The sequence below is a fragment of the Siphateles boraxobius genome, unplaced genomic scaffold (genome assembly GCF_051911475.1).
Source record: "Siphateles boraxobius isolate OS27281-9 unplaced genomic scaffold, OSU_SipBor_1 41, whole genome shotgun sequence".
NCBI classification, from domain to species: domain Eukaryota; kingdom Metazoa; phylum Chordata; class Actinopteri; order Cypriniformes; family Leuciscidae; genus Siphateles; species Siphateles boraxobius.
The window spans coordinates 31904759-31921573 of record NW_027509042.1 but is presented as its reverse complement, the minus strand read 5'-3'; the positions used below and the strand labels follow the sequence as shown (position 1 = coordinate 31921573).

Here is a 16815-nt window from a genome sequence, read left to right as displayed (position 1 = left end):
GGGGTGAGTTTGCCTTTACTTTTCTCCAAAACTATACAGTAAAATGACTTGAAAATAAATACAGTAATAGGCAGGGTCACTCAGAACAGAAATATATTGAAATACTGAGCAAACCTATGATAGAAAGATTTGTATGAGTGTTTGAACATGGGCATGGTGTAAGTGATAGAATGCACTTTGATGTTTGGGTGAGTTTGCCTTTACTTTTCTCCAAAACTATACAATAAAATGACTTGAAAATAAACACAGTAATAGTCAGGGTCACTCTGAATAGGAATATATTATAGGAATGAGCAAACCTATGAAGGAACACTTTTTATGAGTGTTTGAAAATGGGACATGGTGTAAGTGATAGCATGCACTTTGATGTTTGGGGTGAGTTTGCCTTTACTTTTCTCCCAAACTATACAGTAAAATGACTTGAAAATAAATACAGTAATATTCAGGGTCATGCTGAATAGGAATATATTACAAGAATGAGCAAACCTATGAAGGAACACTTTATATGAGTGTTTGAAAATGGGACATGATGTAAGTGATAAAATGCACTTAGATATTTAAAGTGAGTTTGCCTTTTACTTTTCTCCAAAACTATACAGTAAAATTATATGAAAATGATAACAGCAATAGCCAGGGTCACTCAAAACATGAATATATTGAAATAATGAGCAAACCTATAATAGAAAGAGTTTTACGAGTGTTTGAACATAGGACATGGTTTAAGTGATAGAATGCACTTTGATGTTTGGGGTGAGTTTGCCTTTACCTTTCTCCCAAACTAAGCAGTAAAATGACTTGAAAATAAATACAGTAATAGTGAGGGTCAATCTAAGTAGGAATATATTGAAAGAATGGGCAAACCTATGAAGAAACACTTTTTATTAGTGTTGGAAAATGGGACAGGGTGTAAGTCCTAGAATGCACTTTGATGTTTAAGGTGAGTTTGCCTTTACTTTTCTCCAAAACCATATAGTAAAATGACATTAAAATAAATACAGTAATAGTTAGGGTCACTCTGAATAGGAGTATATTACAAGAATGAGCAAACCTATGAAGAAACACTTTTTATGAGTGTTTGAAAATGGGACATGGTGTAAGTGCTAGAATGCACTTTGATGTTTAAGGTGAGTTTGCCTTTGATTTTCTCCAAAACCATACAGTAGAATGACATTCAAATAAATACAGTAATAGTAAGGGTCACTCTGAATAGGAATATATTACAAGAATGAGCAAACCTATGAAGAAACACTTTTTATGAGTGTTTGAAAATGGGACATGGTGTAAGTGCTAGAATGCACTTAGATGTTTGGGGTGAGTTTGCCTTTACTTTTCTCCCAAACTATGAAGTAAAATGACTTGAAAATAAATGCAGTAATAGTCAGGGTCATTCTAAATAAGAATATATTAAAAGAATGGGCAAACCTATGAAGGAACACTTTTTAAGAGTGTTTGAAAATGGGACATGGTGTAAGTGCTAAAATGCACTTTAATGATTGGGTGAGTTTGTCTTTACTTTTCTCCAAAACTATACAGTAAAATTATATGAACATGATAACAGTAATAGCCGGGGTCACTCAAAACAGGAATATATTGAAATAATGAGCAAATCGATTAACGAACACTTTTTGTATGAGTGTTTGAAAATGAGACATGGTGTAAGTGCTAGAATGCACTTAGATGATTGGGTCAGTTTGCCTTTACTTTTCTTCAAAACTATACAGGAAAATGATAGGAAAATGATAACAGTAATAGCCAGGGTCACGGGGAACAGGAATATATTGATATAATGAGCAAACATATAATAGAAAGATTTTTATGAGTGTTTGAACACGTGGTAAGTGCTAGAAGGCACTTAGATGTTTAAGCTGAGTTTGCCTTTACTTTTCTTCAAAACTAGTAAAATGACTTGAAAATAAATACAGTAGTAGTCAGGTTTACTCATATGAGTGTTTGAAAATGGGACATCATGTATGTGCTAGACGGTAAAGTAAAAAAAAAAAAAAATATATATATATATATATATAGTGTGTGTGGTGTGTTGTTGTTTTTTTTTTTAGTACAATATTTCTTACATTAGGTATGAATGTATATTTCATAGATCAGGTTTTTATTGCTCATGAATGCAATTCAATTATAATTGACAGAGTTAAAAGCCACCAAAAGCCTGTTGTGTCATATTTGTCATTTACATTAACATGAAAAATTTAAGTAAATTATAAATAAACATTAATATATGATGTATAATAATTAATGCATGCTTTATATACAAACATTAAAATCAACAATAAAACTGCAAAATAAATGTATGATAATTAACATTAATATTTCATTTCATAAACATGCATAAATAAAGTATAATAATTAATGTATAATATACATAAAAACATTAAAATTAACAATAAAAATGTAAAAAATTATTGTATGACAATTAACATTAATATGAACATGAATACATTATGTAATAATTAATGTAAATCACATATAGGCTTACAAACATTAAAATAATAAACAATAAAATAAAGTAATGTTCTTTTTTTAAAATCATGAAATTGTATTAATTGTGTCCTAATAAGATGCAAAACAGCAGAAAATAGAGTCTAAAAATCAATTTTGACCTCTTCCAGCACCCATACCGTAAGTACACAATTAGACGCGCATACTAAAAAAAAAAATGTGCGGCTGGCTTGACCGTGTATATTCAACGCGCGGCCCACTTGACCGCAGTTGCAGAGAGAGGGAGAGAGAGGGAGATAGAGGGAGAGAGATATGTTAGAGCATCAGCAATATTAAGCCCAGCATGATGAGGCGCGTCTCACTATAAACATGTGTGAAGGGATTTAGAGGTTCGTCTGACTTCAGCAAACCTCTCTGTGATGAAATAAAAGCTGTTGAACATTGCGCTTTATCAGAGAAGGACTGAAGAACGCGAGGTACACAGGCACGTCTCAGCGTAGGTATGTGGAACTAATTATAACTCTGTTGTTTTATGGCATTGATGAGTCTTGGCTCATTTGCAGATTTAAAGTACCTAGGCTACTATAAAATTTGATAAGACGCGTTCAGGATCCAGTGAACATCAATGTTTTCCACATTTTCTTGTTATATTTGCGAAAAAAATCACTACCCCCCCATGTGTGTGCTTTTTTGGGGGGTCAGTAAGCGCAAATGGTGGAGAAAAAGATGGACAGCATTTACAGAAGTTAAAGTTGAATCATTGTCGTTCTGTGTCGTAGCCTGTTAAACAGTGCGTATAGAGCCTTAGTGAAAAACATATAAGAGGTCTTTACAAGACAAACAACACCTTAATGAAGACAACCATAGCATTCAATGCTATCAATATATGCAGAAAGAGATTTTTATATATATGTATATATTCTATTTCTGACTGAAATATATATATATATATATATATATATATATATATATATATATATATATATATATATATATATATTAGAAAATCATGCACATAGTGCACTGAAGGGAGAATAATGATGGCTGCCACAGTGTATTCTGTTGTTGTAAACGGGTTCACAAATTCAGCACCAAGGACAGATTCCCTGCAGGAGCCTGAAGTAACTTGCTGTCATTATGAATTTCGGTGTGTGAATTGAATTTGAATTTTACAGTTCATGTCAAAATATACCACCACATGCACTCTTGATTGCAACTACTAATATTTTTTACCAAAACATATGTTTTATCTTATGTTTTGTATCATATATAACCAGGGCAATATGGTGCACTAGTTTATCCTGTTATCCAATGAACTTCCATGGATTTATGAGAGTGCTTACTCTTGTTCTGTCAAATAGAGCGATCTACTGTAGTTTTGCCGTGGTGCGACGCACGTTTGCAGTGTAGACACTGTATGCATTTAAAGTTATTATATTTAAATTGCATTAATTTTTGTTTACATAATGTATAGCCTTCATCTGTTTTAGTCAGACTTTTCCACTTATCCATCATATTTATGACCATATTGCAGTGATGACATGAAGAGAAATGCCAGGGTGTGTCTCAATCAGCTCCCTTTAGTAGTCAGGGCACTGATCAGGGAGTCAGCCATTTTAAGGCCTGTCTTAGTAGCAAAATTCTTCCAGAGCACTGAAACGTTCACTGTTTAAAAAAGTTCCACATTGCACCATAAAAACCAGGGAGCATTGATGGTCACTATGTTCTCTTAACTGGAATTCAGAAACACTAAACAAAACTCACCTTGAGCCAACTCAATACACATCATGACATGCAAAATATGTTTTTTGTTTTTTTTAAACAGTTATTTAATTATGTATTTCTAATTAAAACATTAGCTAAAATTTATTTAACAATTTATTTATCAATTTGCGGCTGATTTTTACAGGTCCCTGCAACATTTCAAAGTATTTATCATAATGTTCTTTTAAATAACAAAAACAAATAATGTCAGTGTGGCGAACAGGACGGCCGAGGGACGTAAGAGAACGGCGCGAGGCCGGTGGTGCGATTGCTAATGAGCAACACCTGTGAAGCACACCGGTCTCGCATCTCTCACGGAGGAGCGGAAGCATAAAGGAGGAGCGACGACGTTGATGATCGAGAGAGGAACAGGCCTGTATTTTAGTTGTGTTTTATTTTTGTATTTGTATTTTATTTTAGCCAGCAGGCGTCCGCGACGGGCTGCTGGTGGTATTTTAGTTTGGTTTGTTTTATTTTAATAAAGTATATTTGAAAGTTCGCCGGTTCCCGCCTCCTTCTTTCCTGAACATTGCCACAGTCAGAAAGACGTCTGTGCTGCTTTTGTTCATATATACCAGTTGTGACATTTTACAATGAGGACGTTGTCATTTTGTCGGAAATAGAGGCAGTGTCCAAATGTGTAATGAATCAGGGTACTTACCAGTGCCAGAATTCATACACAAAAACTGATTAATGATATAGAGAGCTAGGGAGCTGACTGAGACACACCCCAATACATATATATATATATTTTTATCAGTAGGCACAGTTTTAAAGGTTTGACAAATTGCACAAGTTGTATTTGACTGAAGTACTTTTTATTGAAAATGTACCAATTATACATTCTACCAGAAACTGTTCTAGATTAGAGTTTTGTAAGGAAGGGGCACTGGTAGCGAGCCTGTGAGATCTTTTATGAAAACATACTGTACTTATGATAACTACTATAGTGATTTTCAGCTTTAAATTGTATAGGGTAGTTTTGATTGGATATTGGGCTACTTTCGTTACGCAAACCTGGGAACCCTATCATTTATGGAATTATATTTGTTTCTAAAAAAATGAACGTAACTATATAAAATTGTGGATTCTAAACGCATTGCCACAGATTTCGCTTGAGAAGGGTATTCCTGCACAACCGGAGGCAGCAGTTTCAGGACCGCAGTTCTAGGACCCTAGTTTTTATTTGTGACAGCGCCACCTACCGAACTCGATCACAAAAAACACTAATTTAACCCCTTTCGCGGCAAAGATCACAGACGGCCACTGATTATTGTTGTTTAACATTCATTACTCGTTAAAACATCACACTCCTACTTGATCTGGACAAACTGAGCATCATTAGAAAGATTTAAGACTCCACCTTCGATATTAGACCACTGTTTATGATAAAAATGGTTTGCAGTTACATTCATTTCTTAATTTATGCCAGGAGTACAAAATTATCAATCTGTAATGGTCGTTATTCTGAATAGAAATCATCACTCATAAAGCAGCCATTCACGTCTTCTCCGGTTTATTTGTGTTCACATACATGCAATACAGCATCCGCCAGGGCTCTTAGTCCAATGGTGCGCATATTTGGAGAAATAATGATTTATCATCACATGTTTGTGAAATATTTCGTAATACCGAATAACATGTTTTTTGCGTTCCCACCCAAAGATATTTGCGTTCCCACGCAAAACCTGTTGGGAGCTCGGACAGACACTTCCTGTTTCATGTCCCGCTGGCAGTGCTTCAGAGCTCAGTACGTTAATGGAGCGTTTCATAGTGTTTGAACTTGGACTCAAATATAAAGAAATGCGGTCAGTGCTTGACTCAAGGAGTTCAGTGAAGTTGGCAATATATTCACATAGGCTATTCGAACTTTCCGGATCAATATTCTTGAGCTAAACGTTATTAAAACACAAACGACACCTATTTACAATCACAGTAACCTAGACAACGAGCTACAGCCCGATTCTCCACAAAACGAGCTTTATAATAAAGGCTAAATGGATCTCTATGTGCAGGCGGCTGAGAGACAAGTCCGAAGGGACCATCTACAAAGTGCAATATAACCCAAAAAAGGACTACAGCATCAACTCATAGTCAAAAATATAAAAATAGTCATTAACTTCAATGTTACAAACTGTAGTGCCACCCAATTCAGTTTACAAATCAATGGAGACCCACTGGTCATACTAGGCTACACTGCTTTTGCACATTTTATATTATGAAAAATATTATATAACTTCACTGTAACACACCAAATTTAGTTCACACATGCATCACTGCTCTAATGTTGGTCTTAGTTTGGGAAGAAATTGCACATAAAAAATAAGTAGGCCAATTCTTTACACAAATTATATGGGTAGGCCCTACCGTACGCAGCTAACATAATAGTTACAACCATAGCTTTTGCATTATATTTGCTTACTGAATTTGAAGGCATTACACTGTATAACAGTGTGAAGTTATTGAATATTTTTTTCTAAAAAGGGGAAAATTATTGATTTTATTTCATAATAAATAATCATAAAAATCATATTTTTTTTAATCAAAAGTCTCCTATTGTAGTATAACCAGCAGGAGAGCAATCACTGCGTGGACTGAATTTGCTGAAAGTACAGTGTATCACAGTGAAGCTATTGAATATGTTTAATAATAAAAAATGTGAAGAAGGGTTTTGGGATTTGCACTTTGCAGACGGCCCCTTATTCGGACTTATCTCTCATTCGGCTGGTTAAAGACAAATTTATATTTTAAAGCTCGTTTTGAGGAAAATTGGGTTGTAGCTCGTTGTTACTGTGATTGTAAATAGGTGTCGTTTGTGTATTAACAACGTTTAGCTCAAGAATATTGATCCGGGAATAAGTTCGAATAGCCTACTGTATGTGAATACATTGCCAACTTCACTGAACTCTTAACTTGAGTTAAGCACTGACTGCATTTCTTTATATTTGAGTCCAAGTTCAAACACTATGAAATGCTCCATTAACGTACGGAGCTCTGAAGCACTGCCAGCAGGACATGAAAAAGGAAGTGTCTGTCCGAGCTCCCAACAGGTTTTGCGTGGGAACGCAAATATCTTTGCGAGGGAACGCAAAGTTTCTCGGGGGAACGCAAAAGTTTTGCGTGGGAATGCAAATATCTTTGCGAGGGAACGCAAAGTTTCTCGGGGGAATGCAAAAGTTTTGCGAGGGAACGCAAAAGTTTTGGAAAAAAAATTCTCCCATCCTAAAATTTTTTCCACCAACACGACCCTTTAGGGGCTCCGTACATTTCTATTCATTTTCCACTGAATTACGTGATCTGAAGAGCTCAAACAGCGAACACAGCTAGCTCTGTCTCTCTTCTTCTTGATTTGCGTCAGTTATGAATATGATATAATATACAATAATATGATACAAATACTCAATTGTGGTTTAAAGTGAGCTTTAAGTAGAAGTGTAATATTAATCTTTTAAATTGTGTCATGTAGCTGGATGCTACTTGTTGCTGTAATCCTCCTGCTGCAGGAGCTTTTATATTCCATAATCTTATTTGTTAAAAGAATTCACATAAGGTCCTTGGAATGTATATATTTTTTTTCTAACTATTGTTTGTAACAAGACTTATGATAATAAGTGGATCTTGCTATTATGTACAAACTAAACCCCTCAAACGGCAGCCGCCGCTATATCACCCAGTTCGGTAGGTGGCGCTGTCACAAAAAAAAAAACTAGGGTCCTGGAACTGCTGTCCTAGAACTGGAGTCCTGAAACTGCAGCCTCCTGTTGTGCAGGAACATTCTACTGTTACGCTTCGCAGTTTTTCGTTTGCTGTTTTGAGACAAACCTCTTGTGGGGGTGGGTTAACAGTGATCTACTCTGATTGGATAGTGAGCTTTTGATGGACAGGTGCTCTCTGACCTGGAAGTACAGATGTCACTCAGTGGCGCGCATATTGGAAAGCTCTCAAGGTGATCGGGATCAATCGGGTTAGCCAATTATTTAATCAGGATGGTTACTTATTTACTTATCAAGAATTTCTCTCTCATTATATTATTCCTGTTACTCCAAAACAGTTTGCCACTGTATTTGGTGGTATCCCTAATGGTGTCATTATTTAAAGGAACACTCCACCGTTTTTTGAAATAGGGGTTATTCACCGTCTCCCCTACATTAAGATAGGTGGGCAAAAGCATTTTTGTCTCAGTGCATGCATTGTCTTAGTTTGGCAGTGCCGACGCTATCTTAGCTCAGCATAATGAATGGCATCCTATGTTGTCAGGTAGCATGTCTTGAGTAAAAGTGATAAAAAAATAAAATAAAATAAAAACCTAATTACTTCTTGTGGCTTGCATATCCACAGCGAGTACAAATAGCAATTCAGATTAAGACTAGGTGATTTCCTAGGCAGATATTGACTTGGAACTATATTAGGGTGAATCACAGGTGAAGCACTGCTACTTGGGCACAGCGATATCACGCAACACCTGAAGTCCCCCAACTTCCGTCAACATACCGGCGTGAATATTAGCTGGCTATTTTTCCGGCTGTAGACATAGTGAATGGCGATGGACATGGGGGATTTTGTGTGAGACGAAGAGGGTGACTTCTCAGACAGTCATGATCCAGAACCATACCTCTACAAAGCGAGTTTTCAGAAGAGGAGCTGCGTGCTTTGGGAATAGAATGACAGGAGGAGGAGGTTGCGATCGCTCAACAGCCTGAGGACGTGAGGTTGAGAGCCAATTTTTTCACAGGTAACGATAACAGCGAATTTTTTTTCAATCATGTTGTTCATGCTAAACAGGTTGAACTCAACGTGAGATTATAATAGATGAGGCAATCATACAGCTTCTCAGCATCTATCTTTCAACTGAATAAAGACACAGATTTACGTAAGGAAGAGTAATAAAAGACAGCTTACATGTGCACTTTTTTCTGCCTGTACTTTAAAAATGGATATGACGGCCGTATCCTTCAGACGTTGTACCGTCTTTCTGGTCCTATATAGCATTTTTTCAACATAATCCTCCGGTGCAAAATGCTCTTCGCAAACACGATACTGGCTAATTTTGTAGTGAGGTGTTGAAGTACAGATATTCAGAGCATCTAGCCATCGATTTCTCAGTTCCACATTCGGTGGAATTCTGTGAAACATTACATTCGTGTATGTCCTTTGCTCGTTCTCACAACCTTGTGCAGCTAGTTACCATTTTTGCTGTAACTTCTCAAACTTAACACAATCCAAAAGCGAAGATCCTCGGTGCAGGTCAGGTCATGCTGGTATGTTGACGGAAGTTGGGGGATTTCAGGTGTTGCGTGATATCTCTGCACCCAAGTAGCAGTGCTTCGCCTGTGATTCACCCTAATATAGTCCCAAGTCAGTATCTGCCTAGGAATTCACCTAGTCTTAATCTGAATTGCTATTTGTACTCGTTATAAATACGCAGGCCACAAGAAGTAATTAGGTGTGTTTATTTGTTGTTTTTTATCACTTTTACTCATGAAATGCTACCTGACAACATAGGATTCCATTCATTATGCTAAGCTAAGCTAGCGTCGGCACTGCCAAACTAAGACAATCCCTGCACTGAGACAAAAATGCTTTTGTCCACCTATCTTAATGTAGGGGAGACTGTGAAAAAGCCCTATTTCAAAAAACGGTGGAGGGTTCCTTTAAGGGCCACAATAGTTTTTTGACAAGTTCTTAAATGCCTCTCCCAGACCCGGCTGACACGTATGTAGGCACTAGGCAGGATATGTTTTAAATCTAACGTTACATTAAAAAATAATAGAGATATTCGTTTTATCTTTCTCAATGATTGTGTTTCCACTCCTCTTGTTGCTACAAAATGGAACACATTAGTGGAAAATATTTCATGGAAGAAGGTGGACTCTCCCTAACAAATACCTATTGGTAAATAAGGTCAAAGAGATTTCTTTTAAGCTTATTCATCAATATTATCCTGTTAAAACGTTCATGGTATAAAAATTTTGTATAGATACAAAAGTATAGATAAAAATACTAGTTTTTGTGATTTACAACCAGACTATCTTACATCTTTTTTGGCATTGTGATCATACAAGAAAACTTTGGCAATACATTTGCCAGTTAACTATATATATATATATATATATATATATATATATATAAAGACTTTGAGCTTTATTTCAAGGATGTTTTGTTTGGGTTTTTCATTTTTGATAAGCAATATGAGAATATTTTTTTTCTTTGCAACTTAATTATTTTGCTTGCAAATTTTTTTCTCACTTTCTAAATGATGTTAAGATCTATATAAAATCCTTATCTACCTCCTGTAACAAAAAGGCTACTAAAACTTTGAACTAAAACGTTTTTGTATAATTATTATTATTATTATTATTATTATTATTATTATTTACTTTTGTTTGTATTTATTTGTTTGTCTTTCTTTCTCTGAATTCAAATGTGATGTAACAACTATCAGTCCCTGAATCTCTGGATCTCTTTTCTGGCTTATGGATCTTCATTTTTGTATTCTGTATAAGTAAATGTTTAATAAATTAAAAAAAAAAAAAAAAAAATATATATATATATAAAGCTCTCACGGTGATTTGTATCCAATACGTCATGCTTTGTATTACTAAATATGTAAATAATATTTGACCTTCGATCGTCTCAGTCTGTAGCCTAAAGATGAGCTCTCAGGAGAGGCATCATCTTCCTCCTCCGCTTGTCCTTCAAGGCAGCTTGAAGTAAGTTCGTGTTACTTAAGTAACCAATAACATCGATAAAAGTTTTATTCTTGTAGGCCTGTGTGCAACAGTTCGTTGTGGTTTATTATTGTCATTCACAAGTTTGCAATGCACAGTGTAAAATAAAGCCAGAACTGTTGAATAACATGTCTCTGGTTATGTATGTAACCCTAGTTCCCTGAAGGGAACGAGACGCTGCGTGAAAACGCTGTGGGAACGCCCCTGCGTAAATGCGTCATGAAGCACGTATGAAATCAGTCCAATGGTGAAACGGAACGTCATAGGCGGGTAACGTCATCGACCAGGAAACTATATAAGCACCCCAAAACACAAGCGCATCAGCTTCGGATAAGACTGAAGCAAGTGCTAACGGGCATGCTGGGAGTATGGCACAGACAGGCAGCGTCTCGTAGGCCTACCAGGGTTACATACGTAACCAGAGACGTTCCCTTTCAGGAAACTCGAGCTGCGTGAAAACGCTGTGGGAACGCTAATACCAACATCGCCATACGAGCAAGTGTCCGTCGTGTGAAGTCAAGGCGCAAATTCGGACGAAGCACCTGCGCCCCTGGAGTGGAGCTGAAGTCAAGATGGTAAAACTTTACGGATGTGTGCGGTGAGGACCAGCCTGCCGCATCGCAAACGTCCTGAATTGATACTCCTGACAAAATAGCCTTAGAGGCAGCCATACCCCTGGTTGAATGAGCCCGGACAGCCAAAGGAGAAGGCTGACCGGCAGACTCGTAGGCAAGTGAGATGGCCTCGACCACCCACTTGCTCAACCTCTGCTTAGATGCGGGACAGCCCTTCCTAGGGGGTCCAAAACAAACGAACAGTTGTTCACATTTTCTCCACTGGGCAGCTCTGTGGACGTAAGCATCTAGAGCCCTAACTGGGCAGAGCAGATTTAGTTTCTCTTGGTCCGACGTCAAAGGAGGAGGACAGAAGGCTTGCAGTACAATAGGCCTACCAGTATTAGTTGGGACCTTAGGAGCATAGCCCGGTTTAGGATGGAGAAAAGCTTCTACCATGCCGGGCGAGAATTCCAAGCACGAGGGAGAGACCGATATAGCTTGAAAATCTCCTATTCTTTTTAAAGAAGAGATAGCAAGAAGAAAGATAGTTTTTAGAGTAATGAACTTCTCAGAAACTTCTTCAATGGGCTCGAACGGTGCTAGAGAGAGACCTTCTAGAACAACCGCAAGGTCCCAGGTCGGCACCCTCGTGCAAACTGCTGGCCTCAGCCTCAAAGTGCCACGAAGGAAACGAGTTATAAGTGGGTGTCTCCCGAGAGAGGCTCCATTTAAAGGGACGTGGTAGCAGATAAGGCCGCCACGTACACCTTCAGTGTGGAGTGGGATAACCCTGTGGAGAAACGCTCCTGAAGGAAATCCAGCACTGCACCCACCGGGCAGTTAACTGGGTCCAACTGGTCTTCCCCACACTAGGAGGTGAACATATTCCACCCCAAGGCATATGATTTCCTAGTGGCCGGAGCTCTGGAGTGGAGGATGGTCTCCACGACCTCAGTCGAGAGACCAGATTCTATGAGCTGGGCCCCCTCAGAGGCCAAGCCCACAACCTCCGTAGTTCTGGGCGGGGGTGAAGGATCAACCCACTCGCCTAAGAGAGAAGGTCCCTCCTGATCGGAATCTCCAGAGGAGAGCCGTCGAGGAGAGAAATTAGGTCTGCAAACCAACGTCCAGAGCTCCTGGGAGCAAGCAATCGGGGGAAATGCGTACAGGCGTGACCTCGGCCACGCCTGTACCATAGCGTCCAATCCCAGAGGGGCTGGATGGCTTAGAGAGAACCCCAGTAAACAGTGTGATGTCTCCCTGGATGCAAAACAGGTCTACCTCGGCATGACCGAAATGTTTCCATAGGAGCTCCATCACCTTGGGATTGAGTCTCCATTGCCCGGGCCTCGGCCCCTGCCTCGACAGGATGTCTGCCCCCTGATTTAGATACCCTGGGATATAAATCACCCTCAATGAAAGAAGCTTCATCTGGGACCATAGAAGGATCTGGCGAGCCGGCTTGTACAACGGGCGCGAACGCAGACCTCCCTGATGATTTATGTAGGAGACCACGATGTGTTGTCTGGAACACTGCCAACATTTCTAGACAATTTATATGCCACAAGAGATGATGGTCCTGCCACAGACCCTGAGAAGTGCGACCACTCATGATCGCCCCCCAGCCCGTGAGGGAGGCATCCGTCGTTAGCGTTACGCGATGACAGGGAGCTCCCAGAACGGGCCCATGGGACAGGAACCAAGGTTTTTTCCACATAGCCAGGGCGCGAAGACACCGTCGTGTGACCCTGATCATGCGGAGCGGGTTTCCCCTCGGGGAGAACCCTTTGGCCCTGAGCCACCACTGCAGCAGTCTTATGTACAGCGGGCCGCAAGGTATAACATTGGACGCTGCTGCCATCAGACCCAGAATTCTCTGATATTCTTTTGCAGTAAGTAACTGGCCTAGCTTTGCCTGTTTGACTGCTTAGGGAATCGAAGCTAAACGAGCAGGAAACAGACGTGCCTGCATCGTCGTCGAATCCAAAACCACACCCAGAAAAGTGGTCCTCTGTAATGGAGAAAGCACACTCTTCTTGGCGTTGAGCCTCAAACCCAACTTTTGATATGGGTGAACACGACATCTCGATGCCGAATCGCCTGATGCTCCGATTGAGCTATAATCAACCAATCATCGATATAGTTTAAAATGCGGATGCCCTGGAGTCGCAGCGGAGCCAGAGCTGCATCCATGCATTTCGTAAAAGATCGGGGAGACAGTGCTAGGCCGAATGGAAAAAACTATATTATATTGGCGATATTGGCACGCTTCACCCCCGAAAGCGAACCTCAGGAACTTCTTGTGTTGTGGAAGGATGGAAATGTGGAAGTATGCATCCTTTAGATCTATCGTGACAAACCAGTCCTCGGACCCGATTTGTGACATGATCTGCTTGATAGTGAGCATCCTGAATTTGAGCTTCCCTACCGAGCGATTTAATGGGCGCAGATCTAAAGTTGGACGCAACCCCCCATCCTTCTTAGGAACGATGAAATATCGGCTGTAATAAGCTAGCTCCAAACTGGGAGGAGAAACCCATTCTATAGCCTCCTTTTGAAGGAGCGTTTTCACCTCTTGTTCCATTACCAGAGCCTGCTCGGGTCCCACCACTGTGGGCAGAACCCCTCTGAATTTTGGTGGAAGACACCTCAATTGGATTGTATAACCTTTTTCTACTGTCTGCAAAACCCATTGAGATATTTTTGGAAGGCTTTTCCACTCTGCCAGAAATACTACTAAGGGTACCAGTCTCTCGAGCAAACAGTCTCTCTGTGCAGCAAACACAGTGCCTTGTAACGGCGCTCCGGCAGGGAACAACTGGTTTGACTGCCATGAGACCCTCCTCAGAGGGATCGAGCGTCCCTCGGGAAAGCGCTCGCTGGGACCGTCTACGCCCCGGCATAGAGGCGGGGTTGGCAGAACGGGCCCCTGAGGGCACCGAGGTAGAACGGGCACCATAAAAAAGGTGAACACCTTTCTCCCTCGGTGGGGACCACCCTCATTGTCCTGACTTTTATGACGTCAGGACTTTTTCTTGGCCGAAGCCTTCTTAGCCAATATAACTGTCCTTAGATCAGTTCTACCGCCCGCAGGCTTTGGCTGAGGGTGCCGCGTCTGGTCCCACTGTCTAGCAGGGGGAGCGCGAGACGCTACACTCTGCTTCTGCTGCGCCCTATGCGAAGAGCTCGTAGACGGCCGGGGCTGCTCCCGCCCAGCAGCCCGGGGACGTGAACTTTGAATGGAAGAAACTTTTTAAAAGCTGCTGCCTGTTTCTTTTCTTCCTGAAATTTATCAATGACAGAATTAACTGAGTCACCAAATAACCCCGCAGGGGAGAGAGGAGCATCTAAAAGAAAAGCTTTTTCTTTCTCTTTCATAGACAATAAATTAAGCCATAAATGCCTCTCTGCGGCCACCAAGGCTGCCATAGATCGACCCATTAATTTGGCCGATTCCTTGGTGGCACGAAGAGATAAATCAGCAGCCTGACACAGTTCTCGAACTACGTCAGAACTGACCTCCTCACTCTCGCTCACGTCCCTTAGCAAATCAGCCGGGTATGCCTGCAAAATCGACATAGTATGCAGACATGACGCAGCCTGACCTGCCGCCGAGTACGCTTTACCCACCAAAGCCGAGGTATATCCTAAAGGCTTGGAGGGTAATGTCGGTACTTTAAATGATGAAGCAGCCTCGGTAGAGAGATGGCTCGCAAGCGTCTCTTCTACCCGAGGCATTGCGCCATAACCATAATATTTTGCTATATTAGAATATGTGGATGTTAGAGGGCTAAAAATTCTATAAGAAACCAGCTTCTTCCATGATCTCGATACCTCAATATGGAGATCATGAAAGAACGGCAAGCACCGGCGTGGAGGTTTGACACGGGAAGGGAGAAATCTCTCATCTAATTAAGATTCAGTAACTGACTCCTGCCTAGCCGTTGGCCACTCAATGCTTAATTTTGACACAGCTCGAGCAAGAACCTCCATAAGCTATTCGCTTTCGGGAGTGTGAGGTGGCGAGTCCTCCACATCTCCCTTCTCAATACTGACAACATCCAGCTCCTCAGAACTGGATCAGAGGCACTGGATCTACCAGGTAAGGGCTGAGAAAAGGCAGAGCCCGTCTCAAACCCCACTGATAGATCCATTTGCAATCCCCACGATTGAAGCCTTCGCTGTGCCTCGGCAACAGCGGGACCCGAACCGTGGAGAGCGCGCACCGAACCACTCTCCTCGAAGAGGGCTCGGCGGGAGCGGAGCGTTTTTATGGACAAACGCTCGCAATGCTCGTAATCAGCTCCCTCAAGAGCTGACTGGGCATGCTGCACTCCCAAAGAAACAACACACAGATTGTGTGTGTCCCCACCGTAATATAACGTGGGCAGGGATGAACACACTTTCTGAACTGCTGTTCGCTCGCCATGATATATATATATTCTCTCTTTTATAGTTTTTTTAATATATATATATATATATATATATATATATATATATATGTGAATAACTCCTGCCTAGCAATTTCTAAGGACAGACAAAAACACTTGAGACACAGACTTTTTTCATACACAGAGCGCTTGCTGAAGACTCAGAAGCTGATGCGCTTGTGTTTTGGGGTGCTTATATAGTTTCGTGGTCGATGACGTCACCCGCCTATGACGTTCCGTCTCGCCATTGGACTGGTTAATTCAGTAACACAAACTTACTTCAAGGCAAGCTGCCTTGAAGGACAATCATTGGAGGAAGATGATGCCGTGTTTCTCCTGAGAGCTCATCTTTACAGACTGAGACGATCGAAGGTCAAATATTATTTACATATTTAGTAAAGCACCACGAGAGCTTTCCAATATGCACGCCACTGAGTGACGTCTGTACTTCCAAGTCAGAGAGCACCTGTCCATCAAAACCTCACTATCCAATCATTGTAGATCACTGTTAACCCCACCCCCATGAGAGGTTTGCCTCAAAACAGCAAACGAAAAACTGCAAAGCGTAAGCGAAATCTGTGGCAATGCATTCAGAATCAACGATTTGCGAAAACGAATCTTTGAAAAAATCAAAGATTCATTAACCCAGAATGAAGCATATTTGAAGAGCCTGTTAAATTTGTGCGACTGAGTTCATTTTTTTTTCATTTTCATTGTGTTTTTCTTCTTTTGTAATGGCATATTTTTGATAGTTTCTGAAAAAGTTACGTTAAGTTTTATAAAGTTACGTTCATTTTTTTAGAAACATATAATTCCATAATCATTGGGTTTAATATCCATAACAGGGCCAAAAACTGATCGGATTTCAGTATCGGACTGGCT

The 16815-nt window shown here is 40.3% G+C and overlaps 1 protein-coding gene across 2 annotated transcripts in view; it reads left to right on the top strand.

Moving 5' to 3' along the window:
- Window positions 1-2769: 2769 nt before the first annotated feature.
- The window catches only part of cacng5a (calcium channel, voltage-dependent, gamma subunit 5a), a 182907-nt gene continuing 168861 nt past the window's right edge, over window positions 2770-16815 (top strand). For both annotated transcript variants that reach the window (XM_077199190.1, XM_077199191.1), the window contains exon 1: window positions 2770-2954. The gene's annotated coding sequence lies outside the window, so the exon portion shown is untranslated. The remainder of the gene's footprint in view (window positions 2955-16815) is intronic.